The sequence below is a fragment of the Oryza sativa genome, chromosome 4 (genome assembly GCF_034140825.1).
Source record: "Oryza sativa Japonica Group chromosome 4, ASM3414082v1".
In the NCBI taxonomy this organism is placed as follows: domain Eukaryota; kingdom Viridiplantae; phylum Streptophyta; class Magnoliopsida; order Poales; family Poaceae; genus Oryza; species Oryza sativa.
Genome location: NC_089038.1, coordinates 12,346,307 through 12,364,970, shown reverse-complemented (window position 1 = coordinate 12,364,970; position 18,664 = coordinate 12,346,307). Strand labels below are relative to the sequence as shown.

The 18,664-nt window shown below is 43.4% G+C and overlaps 1 long non-coding RNA gene and 1 other non-coding gene across 2 annotated transcripts; both read right to left on the bottom strand.

The window, feature by feature from the left end:
* Window positions 1–496: 496 nt before the first annotated feature.
* Window positions 497–15,365, bottom strand: LOC107280548 (uncharacterized). Its single transcript, XR_010740834.1, has 3 exons — window positions 14,825–15,365; window positions 901–988; window positions 497–797 (listed from the first exon to the last, which is right to left on the bottom strand). It is a non-coding gene; the product is annotated as an uncharacterized lncRNA (long non-coding RNA).
* On the bottom strand, window positions 6,724–6,831 carry LOC112938871 (small nucleolar RNA R71). Its single transcript, XR_003242191.1, has one exon. It is a non-coding gene; the product is annotated as a small nucleolar RNA R71 (small nucleolar RNA).
* Window positions 15,366–18,664: the final 3,299 nt, after the last annotated feature.

The following is an 18,664-nucleotide window of genomic DNA, read 5'->3' as shown; positions in this document are numbered from 1 at the left end:
TGAGTTGGAATGAAGGATGAGGAGTGGTATTTATTGGTGGAGGTGCCTTCGGAGTGTGGAGACCCTCCATGGAATCATATGAGCATCTTCACTCTCCTCAAGCCAAGCGTCTATTTGGATGACAGTTGGAGAGCCGAAAACGGTAGAAACCCACATTGGGGAGCGGTTGCTACCGAACTCAACTTGGGCCTGGGCTAGTGGCCTCTGTCAGGGTTGGGCTGAACCCTGGCCGGCTCCGTTGGCCCCGTTTTTCCTCCTGAGCACTAATATTGGGTACCTCATTCTATTGGTACGGTGGTTGGGCCCATTTGGAGGTGTTTAATTGGGTTTTTGGTCCGAAACTCCATAAGTTTGAATATGAGTTTGATTCTCCTCCTTCATGTATATTTCTTCTCAACTTAGGTAGTTTGTCACCTACATCTAAATATACACCAACACTCGTGGAAATTATTAGAAATATATCCTACCACTATTTTGGATATTTTATACTTTCAGATATTTTATACTTTCAGTTTTATGTAGGTATTGACGGCGAGAATTTGGTATTTAACAGCCGTCAACAGCCAGTTCACTGCTTCGTGCCGGAATTTCAATTGTTCATCCACAAATTAACACATCACAGATTCAATTTCTATCAAGCCTAAAATTTTACTAAAATTAGAAGAATTATCATCTTTGCATGGCTGATCTAAACTTAAAAATTTATCAGTCATGAAGCGAGGCTTTTGGTTGTTCCCCTGACGCGCCCTGAACTAAGCTCCCTTTCTTTTGCGATCCATCTGGTTGCGCTGATCCTCCTGACAAATCAACTTGTCAAATAGCTTCTCAAAATCAGTATAATCTCCATAGATGACCTGGTTGGTTAGTTCATCATTAAGACCAAACATAAACTTCTCTTGCCTCACGGCATCGGTGCGCACATCAACAGGAGAGTAGCGTGTGAGGCGATGTTTGTAGATCCTTAAGTGTCAAATCCGACTGCCAATTCCTGCAAGAAAGAAAATTAAAGAATATAAAATTGAATACTAAACTTAGAGGTAGTGGATATTACTAACTAGTTCCACAAGTCTTGGTGAATATTTGTATGCATGTGAATTATGGAGGAAAACCGTCTGACATGCGATGAAATATACTAATCAGACGTGAATACACAGATTGGATGGCCCAAAAATCAGAGTAAAACCAACATATTTAAGGCCATCCACCGTACACCATCATGAAGACCCACTAGGCAGTGACCCAGGTGCAAGGTGGCACGAGGCGGCTCGACTAGGTTTGGCCGAACTAGGGATGGCTGTTGATATTTCTTAACAACATTACTAGGAACTTAGTCCCAAGCAATGTTGTCAGAAATATTAAACGGTAATCGTATGGGTTAAAGAAATAATTCCGCAAGCACATGGATATACCGCTATAGCATTTCACCCGGAAGTACGTCCAAGATATCGTATTTATTTAATCCCAAGGGAAGATATGGTAGGATAGTAATATGCTATAAATTCTTATCATACTTATGTAGATCAAAGTCTTATGCAGGGATTAATCAATTGAGGATAAGGATAGATTTGACACATAAAAGGTTCAGTTTAGAATACTCTCACTAAATTATAAGTCTAGGCTAAATAGAGAAGAAATTAGAACAACATCATTTATGCACTTCTAGTATATAGTCATTTAGTATACACTTACTATTGTACAACTCTGTGGCTAATAACTCCCTAACTATGCCCCCCCTGGTATATCGAGAAACCGCCCCATATTGTCGGGTTCCTTACGACAATCCGTCATGGCTATCCAACCGGTTAAAGATACGGAGGAGTACCCACAGCAAGAACCTCTCTTAGCCCTACCTACGCACGTGGAGGAATACCCATACTGAGCTGTCACCATCAGCGGCCTACCTCTACAGATCCGTGGCATATAGCACCACTTAATGATATCTAATAATCTAAGCACCACGCTTACAATACTAAATATTACTCTACATCTCTACAGATGACATAGAGCAACTATATAAATAGACACTTAGACAATACTATTGCATATCTCTGGTAAGCTAACTACATATTTAATACGAGACAAGTATGAGCTAAAGTTCGTACTCGAATAATTATGCAAGTATAGTAAAGGACCAAAACTAGATAAAGAAAAGTATTTCATTATCGGATAAAGTCTTACAAGAGAGGGAACAGATACTAGATCCATACCCGAAATCTCCGGAAGACTTGAAGAACTAGAGAAGACTATTATAATTCTAATTTCTACTAGCACTGGAGCAAAGTAAGTAAACTAGAGAGCTTCTTCACCTGAATCATTCATGGTGTGTGTTGAAATGGAGGAGGTGAGGACCTTTTATAGCTGATCAATGACGGTTAGGAGCGACAATACCGGTCACAACCACTATAGAAAAGTCAGTAGTACCGTAATAGCCGGTTGTGGCTGGGCCGGGACATGCCGGGGTCAGCAGAACCTAGAGGTCCGCCGACCCCTGGCCAGCCCCCCTGGCTGTGGACTTCCTCTTGGGCCCTGACATTTTACTCCTTGGCCCAGTGGCATGGTGGTTGGGCCCATTTGAAGATGTTCTAATGAGTTTGTGGATCCATCCATCCATGTCTGCCACATGTTGGGCTCTGATTGGTTGAACGGTGAATTTCCATCATTTCTCCATTTATGAAGTAATCTACTGTATTCAAATACTTTGCCAAGTACAAGTGGACTTGGATTATTTCTAAGTAAATATGCATCCAAGCATTGCTAGTTCTCCATTATTTCCGGAAGTATTAACGGTCGAAATTGGTCTATAATGACTGTCAACAATGGCTGCCCTCGTGCTCAGCTTCCATGTGGTGACAGTTATCACTATCCCGAAGTCGGTGGCACAAGGCTCAACGCAAGAAACTGCCATCCAATGACGGCTGGAGGACATGTGGAGGTTTGAGAGGAGTTGGAGGAGAATATTTCCATAGCATCTCCACTCTCTCAAGTCGTATCCACATTATAAGTAGCCCCTCTACTCCTCACTTCAAATTTGCACCAACAAGCAGACTACAACTTCACTTATATACATAGGCATTGCTCTTTAAGGGTAGGAATAGAATGGGGAAGCTCCGAAAGGAGTGCACCAAATTTCAGACATCTCTCCGGGGTTCCGGAGAAGTGCCGGATATGTTGGCATTCTTCTAGGGGAGTTCTGGAGGAGTGCCGGAGTCCTGAAGATGCCGGTACTCCCTCCGATCTTGTACCTCGATGGATGCTTCTTTTATAAGTAAGTATTTGTGATCTCCTTTGGTATTTAATTTTATTTAGTTTTATCACTCTGCTTAGGTAGACTACCTTAATCTTCTCTGTGACGTTGGGATTAGGATAGTAATCAATAGCACAGACACGATGTCTAGGCTAGAGATTACCTTTGTTTGATGTGTGCTCCACGGGTTGTAGAGGTAGTTAACAGGTGGTGACAGTATTCGGGTACATCATAGAGCCATAGCCAGAGTCTCCTTGGCAGACCAGGGGTAAGCCGATGCTTGAAGCAATTGATAGAGTTTTATCTTAACTTGATTAAGATAATTAACCCATAGGAATCCTCTCTATTCTTGGCCTACCATATAGTTATTTCCCTTGGAAGAATCTCGTTCTTAGATTATACACATACGTTGCCTGTGGATACTATATCCTGGAATACTCTTGGGGTGAAGGCTACGACTGTATTTGTGCGCTTGCGGATTATTCTGTCGTCGTAATAAATAATAATAGGCGGTTGAACTCGTGTAGGTACTCTATAGCTATCTTGTTTCCCTAATGAAGCGCATGGAACTCCCTCTTATTTTGTGCTACAGTCCCATCGGGAACCTATGCCTTCCTGAAGCTACGGCAAAATTCCGCCCAAGTGACATATGTCACAGCTGAGCGGGTGACCATGTAGTTGTCCCACCAAGCAGAAGCGGGACCTTGAAGTTTGTACGTGGCAAAGACAACCTTCTCCTAGTCGTTCCACCGGAGGAGGTTCATCTTCTTCTCAATGGCATGAAGCCAGTCATTGGCTTCCATTGGGTTGATGGTGCTGGAGAAAGTGGGTGGCCTGACATGGAGAAACTAAAGTAGTTTGGACTAATGTGGTGGTGGTGGACCAAACTGCTGATTCAGCTGCTGCAGTGCCTGATGGTGCATCATCTGCTATTGCATATATTGGTGTTGTTTTTGCATCTGCTGCATATCATTGTATGATATGCGTCTAATTGGCCAACACCTGAGCGATTGTTGAATTCTCTAGCGGTGGAGGTGGACCATTGCTAGTTGCACCACTGGTATTGGCTCCTCCAGTCTATTCCTCACTGCTGCTACCATCACCTGTTGCATGGTCGCCATTCCTTGTGTTCACCATCTGAATGGGGATGGACAGAAAAAGGGGGAAAGGAAAGAATATAGACTGCTAAAAAACCTAAGCTTTATTACATTATAATTTAAGTGCAATTGTCTAATCTGAATTAAAACAACTACAAAGAAAACAATTCAACTCCTAATTAAGGTAGTCATACCGCAACCACTGTTGACGGTCGTTGTCGATCAGTTTCGACCATCAATATTACCAAATTAAGAGAGAACTAGTGATGCTTGCAATGCATATGTTTGTTAGAATAATAATATTCCACTAGTATTAGGTATATTAATCCTTTGTAGAGAATGACACTAAAGTGGAGGAGAATCGGCATCAACATAGACGATAAATCAATCGGACAATGTCGAGAACCAGACTTATGTATGAATGGGAAAAGAACTCAGAATTGACACGATGAATTAGGCCAAAATTCACAAGTCTACGAAGTGAAGCAATAGAGGAATTCGCCAGGCGAAGATGGGCTGGTTTGGGCCAGCCCATGGTTCGGCCGAACCAGGGAGTTCGGCCGAACCCCCATCTCCACTGTTGAGGCCAGGGTTTGGCATGGACGTCCAAGATTGCACCCCAATGACGGTTGGAGGGTACTTCGGACAATTCCTCTTCCACAACCGTCATAACCACCTCTAGATAAAGGCTTCACTCTCTTAACTTCAACACACACCTCAAGCAATAGCTCTCTCATTTCTCTTAAGTTTAGTTTAGTAGTACCTAGCTGGTGGAATAGAAATAGAATAGGAGTCAGGATTCCGTAAGCCTTCGGAAGAGTTCGGGTATGGCTCTAGTAGCTTTTCTCTTCTCTTTTGTATGCTTTGTACTTTTATTAGAATACTCTTCTATATATATTTATGGTATTGAAATATTCTCCGAGTATATGAGTACCTACTTTATATTATGTTCTTATTATACTAAATATACGGCTAGCTTATCTAGGAGATGCTTTGGTGCGGATATAGTGTTTGCTTATGCAATTACTCTAGGTCATGACGATGATATTAGAGTGGTCATGACGATGATATTAGAGTAGTATCGGGTAGTTTAGACGTGGTGTCTAGATTACGGGATATCATTATTTGGGGTTATATATTGCGGATGAGAGGTGGGCCGCTGATGGCGACAGCTCAATACGGGTATTCCTCCGCGCCTATATATAATCCTAAGTTAATTTCCTGGGGAGGGTATTCCTCCGTATTTAGCCCCGGTTGTATGGTCATGACGGGCTGTCGTAAGGAACTCGGCAGTCAGGGGTGCCTTCTTGAAGTACCAGGAGGGCATCGGATAAAGGGTATTAGCTAGTATATCAGTTAACTAGAATGTATGTATACTATATATATTAGACGTATAGGAATAGATTTCCTTTCTCTTTTCTTTCCACTTAGCTTAGATGATATATTATGAGGATGAGTAGTTAATGCTTGTGTGTCACTCTACCCTTTGATTATCTTAACCCCTGCTTAAAATATGATTATCACAAGTAATATATAAATTATTAGTTGAGTTCTCTCTACATGATCTTCCCACGGGATAAAATAAATACGATACCATTGGAATACTCTAAGGTGAAATGCTACAATGGTATATCCATGCGCTTGCGGATGAACTCTGTAACCATAATATACCAGAAATATTTCTGCGCCATTGTTGGGAATTATATTTCTTGTAATGCCGTTAAGAAATACCAACAAGCAATTCTGGCGCCGTTGGCGGGGAAGATTCATAATAGAGATTACTTGAACTAATACTTTATATTTACCTCTGTATAATCATTTCCTTTGCAGGCTAACCTTGGTTGTTTTCACTTTTTGTTGTGAAAACAGAGTAGTGCATGACTGGTTTCAACTTGCCGGAAAACTTTAAAGAAAATCCAAAAGCTTTCTTCCGGAGCGTTAGGCCGCGAGTCGTTGCTCCGCAGAAAACTCTACTGACAAAGAAACCAGCCGTACCAGCGCCACTGACCTTCAAGACAATAGCCTGCAAGACTCTTCACGAGTTCAGTACTCCCTCTGCTGATAATGTGGCCATCGGGCCGCAAGTCAACATAGGAGATGTGGATTTCGATTTGAAGTCCAGCCTCATCACGATGGCGTAGGCTAGCCCGTTCTGTGCCAAGCCTAATGAGGATGCCAATGCTCATATGCAACAGTTCCTAGAGATTTGTAGCACGTACATTATCAAGGGCGTCAGTCCCGATGCCGTCAGGCTGCGGCTGTTTCCGTTCTCCCTTCTCGAGAGAGCGAAGCAGTGGTTCTATGCCAACCGTGCTGCTGTCAACACCTGGGACAAATGCTTTACGGCATTCCTCTCGAAATTCTTCCCGATGGGCAAAACCAATGCTCTTGTGGAAGGATTTCCAGTTTCCAGCATACAAGGGACGAGTCTATTCCGGAAGCATGGGAACGACTGCAGGAGTATGTGGCCGCCTGTCTTCATCATGGGATGGACGACTGGCTGATCCTGCAGAATTTTTACAATGGACTCACCCCAAAGTCCCGCGATCACCTGGACGCGGCAGCTAGAGGAGCCTTCTTCTCTAAAACAGTTCAAGGAGCCGTTGAATTAATAGAGAAGATGGTCTCCAATATGGGTTGGAGCGAGGAACGACTCCAGACCCGTCAGCGAGGCATGTAAACCTTCAAGGAGACGGAATTACTTGCTGCCAAGCTGTACCTCCTCATGAAACGCTTGGACGACCACGAGAAAAGGCCACAAGGCACCGTCAAGGCCTTGGACTCTCACATCACGTGTGAGGTCTGTGGCGGCACGGATCATTCTGGGAACGACTGTCCGGAAACCTGTGAGGAGGCGATGTACATGGGCAACAACACCGGGTACCGTCCACAAGGAGGTCAGGGGTGGAACCAACCACGCCCATATTATCAATGAGGTAAAAACAACGGTAACTTCTCTAACCAGCCCTCCTTGAAGGATCTTGTTTTTGCGCAAGATGAAACCACCGATGCACTAAGCAAAAAGCTTGCTGCTACCGATAAGATCCTAGAGAACATAAAATTCAAATTAGATGGCTTTGCCTACGCATTTCAAAACTAGATGAGCTTTAATAAGATGAAAGAAACCCAGTTAGCTCAGTTAGCATCCTTAGTCCCTGCAACTGAAACTGGGAGGATTCTTGGGCAACCCGACTCCTCCATTGAAAATGTTAAGGCAATCACGACGAGGGGAGGTAAGTCCACTCGTGATCCGCCGTATCCTAACCTTGCAGGAACTAATGGGATATCAAAAGAAGCGTCATCTAATGACTCGGCTGACAAGGAGATTCAGCCAGAAAAGACCGTGCCGCAGGAGTACTGCGACACGCGGTTGCTGCTGTTTCCCCAACGGATTAGGAAACCGTCAGTAGACGAGCAGTTTGCTCGTTTTGTTGAAGTAATCCAAAAGATTCACATCAACATGCCATTGTTGGACGCTATGCAAATGCCGACATACACCCGTTATCTCAAGGACATACTCAACAACAAGAGACCGCTCCCAACAACGGAGGTGGTGAAGCTGACAGAACAATGCAGCAACGTCGTACTCCACAAGCTCCCGGAGAAGAAGAAAGATCCGAGGTGTCCCATGATCACCTGCTCGATTAGGGCACAACAATTCGACCAGGCCTTGTGCGATCTTGGAGCTAGCGTCAGCGTCATGCCAAAAGCCGTCTTCGACAAGCTTAACTTCATGGTGTTGTCACCGACACCGATGCGCCTCCAACTGGCTGACTCGTTAGTCCGTTACCCGGCAAAATATTCATGTGGTCGAAGTGGAGCCACCCAAGACGGACAGCCTGGTGAAATTCATGCAAAACTTCCTGGAGAAGGAAACAACAATGCCTAGGAACCGCTATTGGAGGACGTCGGTAAAATCACCTGTACCGGCCAAGAAGTTAGAGCAGCCGGCTCAGAAGAAGCCATCTTCCGCACCAAAATCAAAGAAGGTGTGGAAGGAAAAGCCGAAAACGCCCGCTCCATCACCTCCAGAGACGGGTAGAAAATCCGTGAACTAAACCGAAAGGAGGTACGGTCTTGCACGTCGGACTTTAAATGACGCGACCTTCGCCAACAGGTAAATTGGTATGTATCCGCATATTTGCTTTCAACAATTTGAATTTTTGCATCATCACATATTTGAATTTCATATTTGCATTTAGGATTTTTGAATTTTGAGGAAATTCTTCAAATGAATTTTTCAAAGCAAACAAAAAATAAAATTTTCAACAAAAATTGACTGTGCCACGACAACACTGACCGTTGGAATCCAACGGCCGAAAGTGGGGCCGGTTGGGCCCACCAGGGGTTCGGCCGAACCGGCCAGGCAACGGTCGGCTGCCTCACTTTTTGAGGCAACAGCTAGTGGGCCCCACAGGTCAGTTTTGACCGTTGTGGGTGCACTACTTAAGCCAACCGACCGGGAGAAGGGACTTCACCCCATTTCAACACATTTTCATCCCCTCTCCAAAGTTTGCTATCAAGTTCATTCAAGCTTTGATAGTTTCCCTCAAATTCAAAATAGTTTAGTTGCATATATAAAAGTTGCTTTGGTGAAACTAACCGGCGGGTGAAACTCTTATCATTCCTAACCCCCGCCGAGTTTGCATATGCAATTACTCTATGTTATGACGATGATATTATAGTAGTATCTGGTAGTTTAGGCGTGGTGTCTAGATTACGGGATATCATTATTTGGGGTTATATATTGCGGATGAGAGGTGGGCCGCTGATGGTGACAGCTCATTACGGGTATTCCTCCACACCGGTATATAATCCTAAGTTAATTCCCTGGGGAGGGTATTTCTCCGTATTTAGCCCTGGTTGTATGGTCATGACGGGCTGTCGTAAGGAACTCGACAGTCTGGGGTGGCTTCTCGAAGTACCAGGAGGGCATCGGATAGAGGGTATTAGCTAGTATATCGGTTAACCAGAATGTATGTATACCATGTATATTAGAAGTATAGAAATAGATTATATTTCTCTTTTCTGTCCACTTAGCTTAGATAATATATTATGAGAATGAGTAGCTAAAACTTGTGTGTCACTCTACCCTTGTATTATCTTAACCACTGCTTAGAATATGATTATCACAAGTAATATATAAATTATTTGTCAAGTTCTCTACATGATCTTCCCATGGGATAAAATAAATACGATACCCTTGGAATACTCTCGGTTGAAATGCTACAATGGTATATCCGTGCGCTTGCGAATGAACTCTGTAACCATAATATACTAGAAGTATTACTGCGCAATTGCTGGGAATTATATTTATAGTAATGTTAAGAAATACCAACAACGGGCAGCGACATGCAACCACCGGCGATGGGTGCTGGCGATGCACGAGCAATGGCGGGAGGTGCGGGGCATGGTGGCGCACGCGGGATGCTGCGGCTCATGTAGAAACAAAAGGGGAGAGGGGAAAGAGGAAGTCCTGTCCAGGGAAACAGCGGTGACCAGCGCAGAGCGCGGGACGATGGCAACGTTATGCCAAGGAGCAGACGGGCTACGGCGAGCCGTAGAGGAGGAGATGAGAAGGGTCAAGAAGAAGATCACTTGCAATTGAAGAAGAGTGGGTTCCGGCGACGGGGAGCGATGACCGAACGGTGGCCGAGGGGCAGACAGGCTCGACGGTGGTGGCGACGCAGCTAGGTGGTGACCCTAGCGCTGTCTAGTGGACAACTGGAGGAGAGCGATGAGTAGTGGAGCTCTCTCGATCCGGAGTTTGAATCTCTTCATTCTCGACGGACGGCTGCTCAGGAACCTTTTCATCAATCGAGCTAGCAGAAGTGGATGGTTGAGCGAGTGGCTTCATCGTTAGAGGTTCCTCTATCTTGGACACTGATGCCTTCGACTGGTTTTCATTGGTTTGCGTCATGAAGGAAGTATTTTCTAGAATGCGATCCAACATTATTCTTCCTTCTGACGGTGTTTTGTGCATGAACGATCCTCCAGTGGTTATGTGCAGATAGAATGCAGACTCCTTATCCAAACCCGTATGGAAATGTTGCATAAGCACATACTCGAGTAAGGACAGGGTTGGTACGGACTGCACTAAATTAGTGAATCTGGACCAGGCTGCACTGATTGATTCGTTTTCGATCTGCTTGAAACTGAGAATTTCTACTCGTAGGGCAGTAATACGGGTAACTGGGAAAAAGGCAAGACAGAATCTGTCTCGCAACTTTTCCCAACTACCGTTTACACATCCAACGGTAGAGGTGTACCATTGCTTTGCTCTCTCTTGAAGAGAGAACGGGAACAATTTCGACCGCACAGTTTCTTGTTTCATGCCACGAATCTTAAGGCATGAGCAGACTTGTTCAAAGTCTCGCAGATGATTGTAGGGATTTTCTAGATCAAAGCCAGAAAAAGGATTTTCCCTAACCATACTGATTAGTTGTGTAAATGGGCTCCAATAAAGGAGGTGGCTCATAGAATTCGCCCCGAGGAGCAGACAGCTCAAAAAGAGGTTGCTCCATGGTCGAGAAGAGTGACAGGAATACTTCTCTAGTATAGCAGGAGCGAAGGTAGAAATAAAAAAAATAAAAAGGATATGAGGATGAACTAGGTTCAGAAATGATCAGCAACCGTTCCCCGGCAACGGCGTCAGAAATGCTTGTTGGTATTTAATACGGTCACAGATAAAATCCGCAAGCGCACGGATATACCGATGTAGCACTTTCCCTACGGAGTATTCCAAGGGTATCGAATCCAAGGGAACGTGTGTGGTCAAATCTTTCTTCGGTTCATCCAAGGACACCAAGCAAATGATAGGCTAGGATAGAGAGGATTTACTAGTGAGAAACAGTGTCTAGGGAAAGCTTAACTTTAATCCTAATGCAATACTTCAGGCACTGGCAACCCGCTGTTTCCAGATGTCGCTCTACTACGTACCCGGACAGGGAGGACTTAAGTGATCTCGAGGGCTGTCATCACCTCTACACCCACCTCAAACGTTCTGTGGGACATGCAGCAATTACTGGATAACAATTACCTAAACACCACATCTAAGCAATTACTATCTACTTTAGTGTTTATAACTCACCAAAGCAATCACTATATTTTAGTTGATTACAGTGAACAATAATCTTGTATGCTATTTAGGAACTAACCAAGAGATAATTCTCACAAGATAAATCTAAATTTCTCAGGAAGAATATTATATTGAATTCAGAGTAATAAACAGAATAAAAGAAATAGGAGAAGATTACCGACAACTCTGGAATTCTTCCGACTTCTTCTACTCTACTTTCTTCCTATTCTAGTATACAATATAGTACAATAGAGCCTCTTATAATTCAGCTCAAGCTTGGAGTGTGTGAGTGAAGTGAAGAGGTGATGTCCTTTTATAGGGCAGTAATGACGGTTGTGAGAAGGGGAAATGTCCGAACTGCCCCGCAACCGTCATTGGAGAGCATTTGGAGCGTCCACGCCAAACCCCAGCCTGGATGGCTGAGATTGTGGCTCGGCCGAACCCCCTGGTTCGGCCGAACCTGGGCTGGGCCCAACTGGCCTAGCTCTTGGCCCATCTTCTCCCCTGGACCTCCTCTATCCATTTCTCGGAGTTTTGGGTTGATTTACTGGTATTTGGATCAAGTTCACAACCCCTCCTTGTATAGATACATGATTCTCCTCACTGTAGTCTGATTTTCCTCCCAACATCGGCGTTTATCGTCTGCATACAAATATATACCAACACTTGTGGAATATATGAGAGTAAGCACCTATCACTCTGTTGGATGTTTTATTATCTGAACTTTATGCAGATGTTGGCGGTATAGAATTGACATTTAACAGCCGCCAACAAGGTGATCGATAGATGCCTACTCCTTATTGTCGACCAGTCGGTTGTAGACCAGTTACGTAGCAGTCCCCGCGATTTGAGGTACGACTACAACTGGTCATCGATCAGCGGCGTAATGATTCTCCCACTACGTCTGCAATTTGTTGAGTACAACTACACACTCGGTCTTCGCCTTGTGTGGTAGTCACCTCATCAACCCATGTCGTTCAAATTATGTAAGTGTTTGTATGTGCAATATTTGTCCGTTGATCCCCTTTTCTTATATCGCCCTATCTTGAAGTCGATCCTATCATTCCTTTACACTATTGTCATATGCAAATTCAATTTATTTTCAATTTTCAAATTCATATTATATCATGTTACCCTTGAGCGTTCACTCGGGGGCTATTTGTATCTAACAATCTATTATGTGTTTTGATTTCAGGAAAGTCAGACTTCAAGACTTTGTCGCAGACTCTACAACTACTCGATTACTCGAGAACGGTTGCTGGAGTTTGACAAGGATTACGGAATAAAGCGATGGTGTACCTGCCGAGACGAAATTTCTTGACTTCAATCCAAATTCTTGATTACGGCAAGATAAAGAATTAAGTCGTATACTCCGCACCTTCTCGGTCATCCGAGAATGTCAAGCGAGCACGGCAATTGTTATTCCAAGGTCTTCGGTCGAGAACATCAACTCATTCATTTGCATTGAAGTCAGGAGCTACTGTTAGGGTTATGGATACCACATATCCAATAGTAATCGACTAAGCTCGGAAGGGCCCACCATATATCAAATCATATATGGAATCATACCTCGTATATAAAAGAAGTTCTAGATAAGGAAGGACGAGTAGAGTTCTATATGGAAACAATAAGGACTACTCGAATCGTATCCATACTTGTCTCCCTAGTTCTACTTGGACAAGGGGACATCTATGGGTATAAATACACAACCCCCTAGGAGGAGGGAAGACAAAAAACAGAGACACCAGTCAGAATAAACACCAACACACGGCGCCAAACATCGATATTGGAGATAGCCTAGATGGACTCAATATGGTGCCTGCGGAGGCCGACAAGAGGAATCTAGTGCTATATAGGATCTCGACGAGTTCGTACTCGAGGAGGAAGACTACCCTATCGTCGACTACGTGTTGGTGATCCATGCCGCCAAGTTGACGACAGCTAGATAGGTTATCCCAATTATTGTACTTGTGTGATTCAAATGAATAAAGAGCAACATCGGCTTCGACCAACTGGAGTAGGGTCGTTACCTTCGTGTGAAAGGGCCCGAACCTACATAAAAATCCTTATCTCTATTTCTTTTACCTCGACCTCGCATATACCCTGGTACCAACGATCCCCATACCATGCAAATACCTTAGTTGTGACCCAAAACGTCGACAGCTACTTTATATAAATCTGTGATCCGTTAGATCATTGGTTTCTCTTCTTTGGAACCCACCTAATGATAACTATCATGTGTTCCCTTTCTATGGGCAATTAGGATTGCTTTATATATATATCCGGGTGAATCATAGACCCAAAAGTGCACACGGGTGAATTTATTCGGCCTCAGTGCATCGGCAAAACTAGCCATATTAAAATCACATTGCCTATAATAAGGTTTTTGGATTCATATATTGATTTAATTTATTTCATAAATAAATCATGACATTACATATGTAAACTAGCATAATCATATCATACAATCTTTGGAAGATCGGTTGCACAACAGGAATGACTCGCGGTATCGGGCATTGACGACAACAAGCAACACCCGAGAGAAGAGGAAGAAGAGCCATTGTGGAGGAACAGCAACCAGTCACGCAAAGCGCTTGCAAAAACATTATTGTCATCTTCTCCTGGTGCAGGACGTCGAAGGCGAAGGTTCTGGAGAGTTGCTCTCTCGATTGCCGGTGCACGCCAGCGAGCGGGATGGAGTAGACTACAAGTGACGGTGCAATACTGAGGAGGAGGCAAACCCTATATTGATTTTGTGTGTGTTACGTGGAGGTGGCGGCGCCTGCATAATCTTCACTCCGCTCCTCGCACCAGATTATTCACTGTGTTTCTAAAAACAAAACCGAATTTTGTGCAGCAAAACAAAATTACAAAAGAATACTGTATCTGTGCAAAAGTGAGGGACCAATTTTGACGAACCATTCGACACGCATGTCACCACGTATGCGCCGCGCTTGTGTATTCCCGTTGTTCTCTCCACCTCACACGGTGGCGGCCCCAGGGTTTTAAACTTGTGTATTAGAAATGGGGAGAGGAAAATTTTTTGTTCATACACCTAAAAACCTAATAACTAGCTTGTATAGTATCACACACTAATAATTATATAATATATAGCGTATATAACATAAAATTGAGTATTAGTTCACACATTGATAGAATTGATCATCATGTGAAATTGTTTAACATATAGAAATACTAATAATAAACATATCAAAGTGCCAACATATGGAATAGAAAAATGATAGAAAATGATAAATTGGGAAGAAATCTTACTACAGTTCTACAAACTAGGCAACTACAATTCTACAAACTAAGCAAGCAAGCAAGTACACTAAATCAATCAATTGCAGTTTTCAATCATAAAATCTTCATTGCAATTATTCAAATTTTGTGCTTTTGACTCACTGTGCGTGGTGGCAGTGTTGTGGCGGTGTGGCCTGTCGGCGTCTCGGCGTCAGCGAGTGGCGCCTCAGCACCTGGCCTCGGTCATCAGCGGAAGGGGAGGCGGCTCGGCGCCCAGCCGCCCACGCCGACACGCCCCACAGCACCGCGCAGCCCATCGCTCGAGCCTGGTCCGGCGGAAGGGGAAGGCGGCGCGCCCGCTCGGTCGTCAGGCGTCGGCGGAAGGGGAAGGTGGCTCGGCGTCCAGCCGCCCACGCCGGCACGCCCCACAGGCGGACAGGCCACAGCGTCGCGCGGCCCGTCCCTTGAGTCAACGAGCCGGCGACACCGACGCACTGCGCCTGCTCGGCCGACAGCCGCTGCGGCTGCAATGGTGCGCCCAGCCGGCGGCTGCCCCTGCCTGGCTTGCTGCCCCGCGGTCGCCGGCTCGCCGCCGCCGCACGCCGCGCCCGCCGCCGGCCTGCCGCAACGCACGCCGCGCCTGCCGAGTGCCGCTGCAACGCACGCCGCCGCCTGGCTCCTTGCAAATTTAGGGTTTGGGATTGGGGATTTTGGGAGCTGCCTGGGAGGGGATTTTTGTTTCGAAATGGGCTCAGTTGCGGCCCAAGTAGAATGCGGGCCAAGTGAAAAGGGGGAAGGAGTAGAAAATTTAGACCCAACACAGCAGAAATGGTAAAACAAGGTCCAAATGAGTAGTTTAACTCTTTTTCTTTAACTTTTTGCATACATATAAGAACTATATAGTATATATTCTTTTTGCATACATATAAACTTTTTGCATACATATAAGAACTATATAGTATATATACCAATTTTTTTTCCAAAAATCTTGAGTATACATATGAATACCGCTGAATCATAGCTAGACCCGCCTCTGACCTCACATGCCTCAAGTGGCTAGGAGAGTATCATCCCTTATAAGGAGATCTTCCACTCCTAGAATAGGTAAGGTGGTACTAAAATCCCCATGCTTACTATCCCATGAGACGAACGTTAGTGATTTTTTAAAGAATTAATATTTGAATAGGCTAAGTCCCACCTATCAACAAGCTAGGGTCACATAACAGGTTTATTAGATTGGGTTCGAATATATGCTAGAAAGTGCGCAACATATTTTTTTCGATTATCAGTTATTAATAATTTATTTTTTCTCTTTTTTTTCAGGACAGAAACTGAAAGCTAGCTTAGGAGCCTAGAGGAGTGGTACCCATACGAGCGTGGTACCACCAATAAATCTGTGGTCAGATATATAATATTAGGCAAAATCTAATCCGCGTGCGCTCTCCGTTTTGCCTTATCGCGCAACACGCTCATCGGCCGTCCGATTCCACAAGTGCTGGTGCGTCCGTACATAGCCTGGTGATTCACGGACGTGGCATCATCTAGAGGGATCCAAATTGGAAGCCATGTGATGCTCTACACTACGCCGGCTTCAAAAATAATTTTCTCTTAAACTAATCATCCGATCTACGATCCGATTACACCGTTGTGTTCGTAAGAATTGAATCTTTATAACAAGATCTCACATGATTATATTTTGATGAAAAAATAGAAATTATTTTTATAATATATCTAAATTACTTTTAGATTTCACTAAATTACTTCTCAGACACATAAAAGTATATTCAATAAAGCCTAAAAGTAATTTACATATATTATAGAAGTAACTTAGAAAAAAAGAAAGTAACTTTATCATGACATTAAAAGTAAATCAGTTACGGAGGTAAAAACATGAGTCTATGTAGAAACTAAATTTAATCAGCATAAATTACATCATTGACTAAAAATGATTATATAATAAACAACTCATAACACGAATGTATAGATTTCTTTCGATGTCTTGACAAGTTACTTCACTTTTGTTACTTCTATAATATAGGTAAATTACTTTCAGGTTTTATTAAATTACTTTTATGACTAAGAAGTGATTTAATGAAATCTAAAACTAATTTAGATATATTATAAAAGTAATTTCTATTTTTTTCATATAAATATAGTGATGTGAGATCTTGTTATAAAGATTTAATTATTACGAACACAATGGTGTAATCGGATCGTAAATCGGATGGGTAATCTAAGAAAAAATTCCATAAAAAGAAAAAAAGTGCATGCACTCTTGAGTATACTAGTAACAACTACATATGAGACTGAGGTAGCTGGTTATTACCATACATAGAACGGTGTCGTTGTATTAATACCACTTGAATCTGACCCCATGATATAGATGCATGCGTGTAGAGAAACAGAAGTTTCTAGAACGTTGACAGCGGATGGATTCTTTATACGGTAGCTAGCTATATATACAATATATATCCAATAATGCTCCAGTATAAAACCATATGCACCTCTAGTCATCTACTAGCTAACTAAACTAGTAGTGTGGTACACAGACCAAGCAGGAGATAGGCCACAACATGGTGGTCCAACCCAGGTCCAGCCTCTGTCTGTCCTGCTCGCTACAGCAGATCATGCCGGCTGGTTGATAGGCACATACAACTACAAAGCTAGCCTGCGACGATAATATCTCCCCGGCCATGCATGGACGCGTGGCTCGGGACCTCCTCCAGTTTCAATATTTTTTTAACACACTCTGAAAAAACGTATTTTACAAATAGACTCTCAGGGATGCCGAGGTGGGATATCTCAGCACCATATGGTGCTGACGTTTTTATTACGGCGCCAATCAATTTGGTGCTAGTCTACCATCTAGGTTTTGTCCAAATCCTACTGATTTGATGCTAATTTATTGGGATAAAACTTACAAATTCGATGTATCATAATTCATTACCGCTTATTTATTTTTAGTTACCAAATCTTAATATGGGGGAGGATGTATGTCCCTCCCTCATTATACCTAAATCCTGTTTTTTTAAATGAATACCTAAATCCTGTTGGTTAGCTTTGGGGAAAAAATTACAAATAATGAGTCACAATCCAATTTTGCCTCTTTTCAAAATTTAATAGCAAATCAAGAGAATTTAGGTATTGGGAGGAGTGAATGATCGACATTCTTCTCTCAGATTAAGCTTTCACTAAAAAAGTTATCAGAATGAACTAGGATACATCGATTTGTTAGGTTTTTTCTTTTCCAAAAATTGATGGCAACTCAATACTCGGCCTATCGTCAATACCAAAACAACCTCGGCGTTCAACATATTTAGTCTTAAGGCATCCCATCTTGGTGCCAATATCCGTAGCACCAAGGTGGTTCCATACCATATCTATAATTAGTTTTCTGGGGACCTATATGTAAAACATATATTTTAGAAGGGCTAAAATATAAAAAATCCAGGAGTGGCTGGCCATAAGACCGTACTGCATGCAGTTGTGTGCTGCTGAGCCATTCGGTCCCTCCATCCATCCATCCATGTGAGTTCAGCTGGGCCTACTGCACTGCAGTCCTCAACGGTGCATGCCCCAGTTGCCCACGGCCCACACAGGTTTTTCTTCAGCTTTAATTAACCCACCGCTGAGTATTCAGCAAGAGAGCGTACTGGATGGTCCAGTTCTCGGTTACGTGACCAGTCGTCGACTGTATGGCGAGCTACTTTCATATATGCGAATGTAATCTCTTATGTGAGTGTGTGGCGGGCTACATTCGTATCTAGGAATCTAATCTCTTACCTGTGATATCTACCCGTATAAACATCTTCGCAAGACTCGTATCTGCGAATCTAATCTCTTACATGTGATTTCTACCCCTATAAGCATCTTCGCGAGACTGAGCCAATATATCTTGAGATTAATAAAGTCACCATGGGTGTCTCGATGTCAATGGGTACATCGTCTACTACTGAAAGAATAATTTGCCATAAATGCGAGTACCCGTATCAAGTCTAGAAC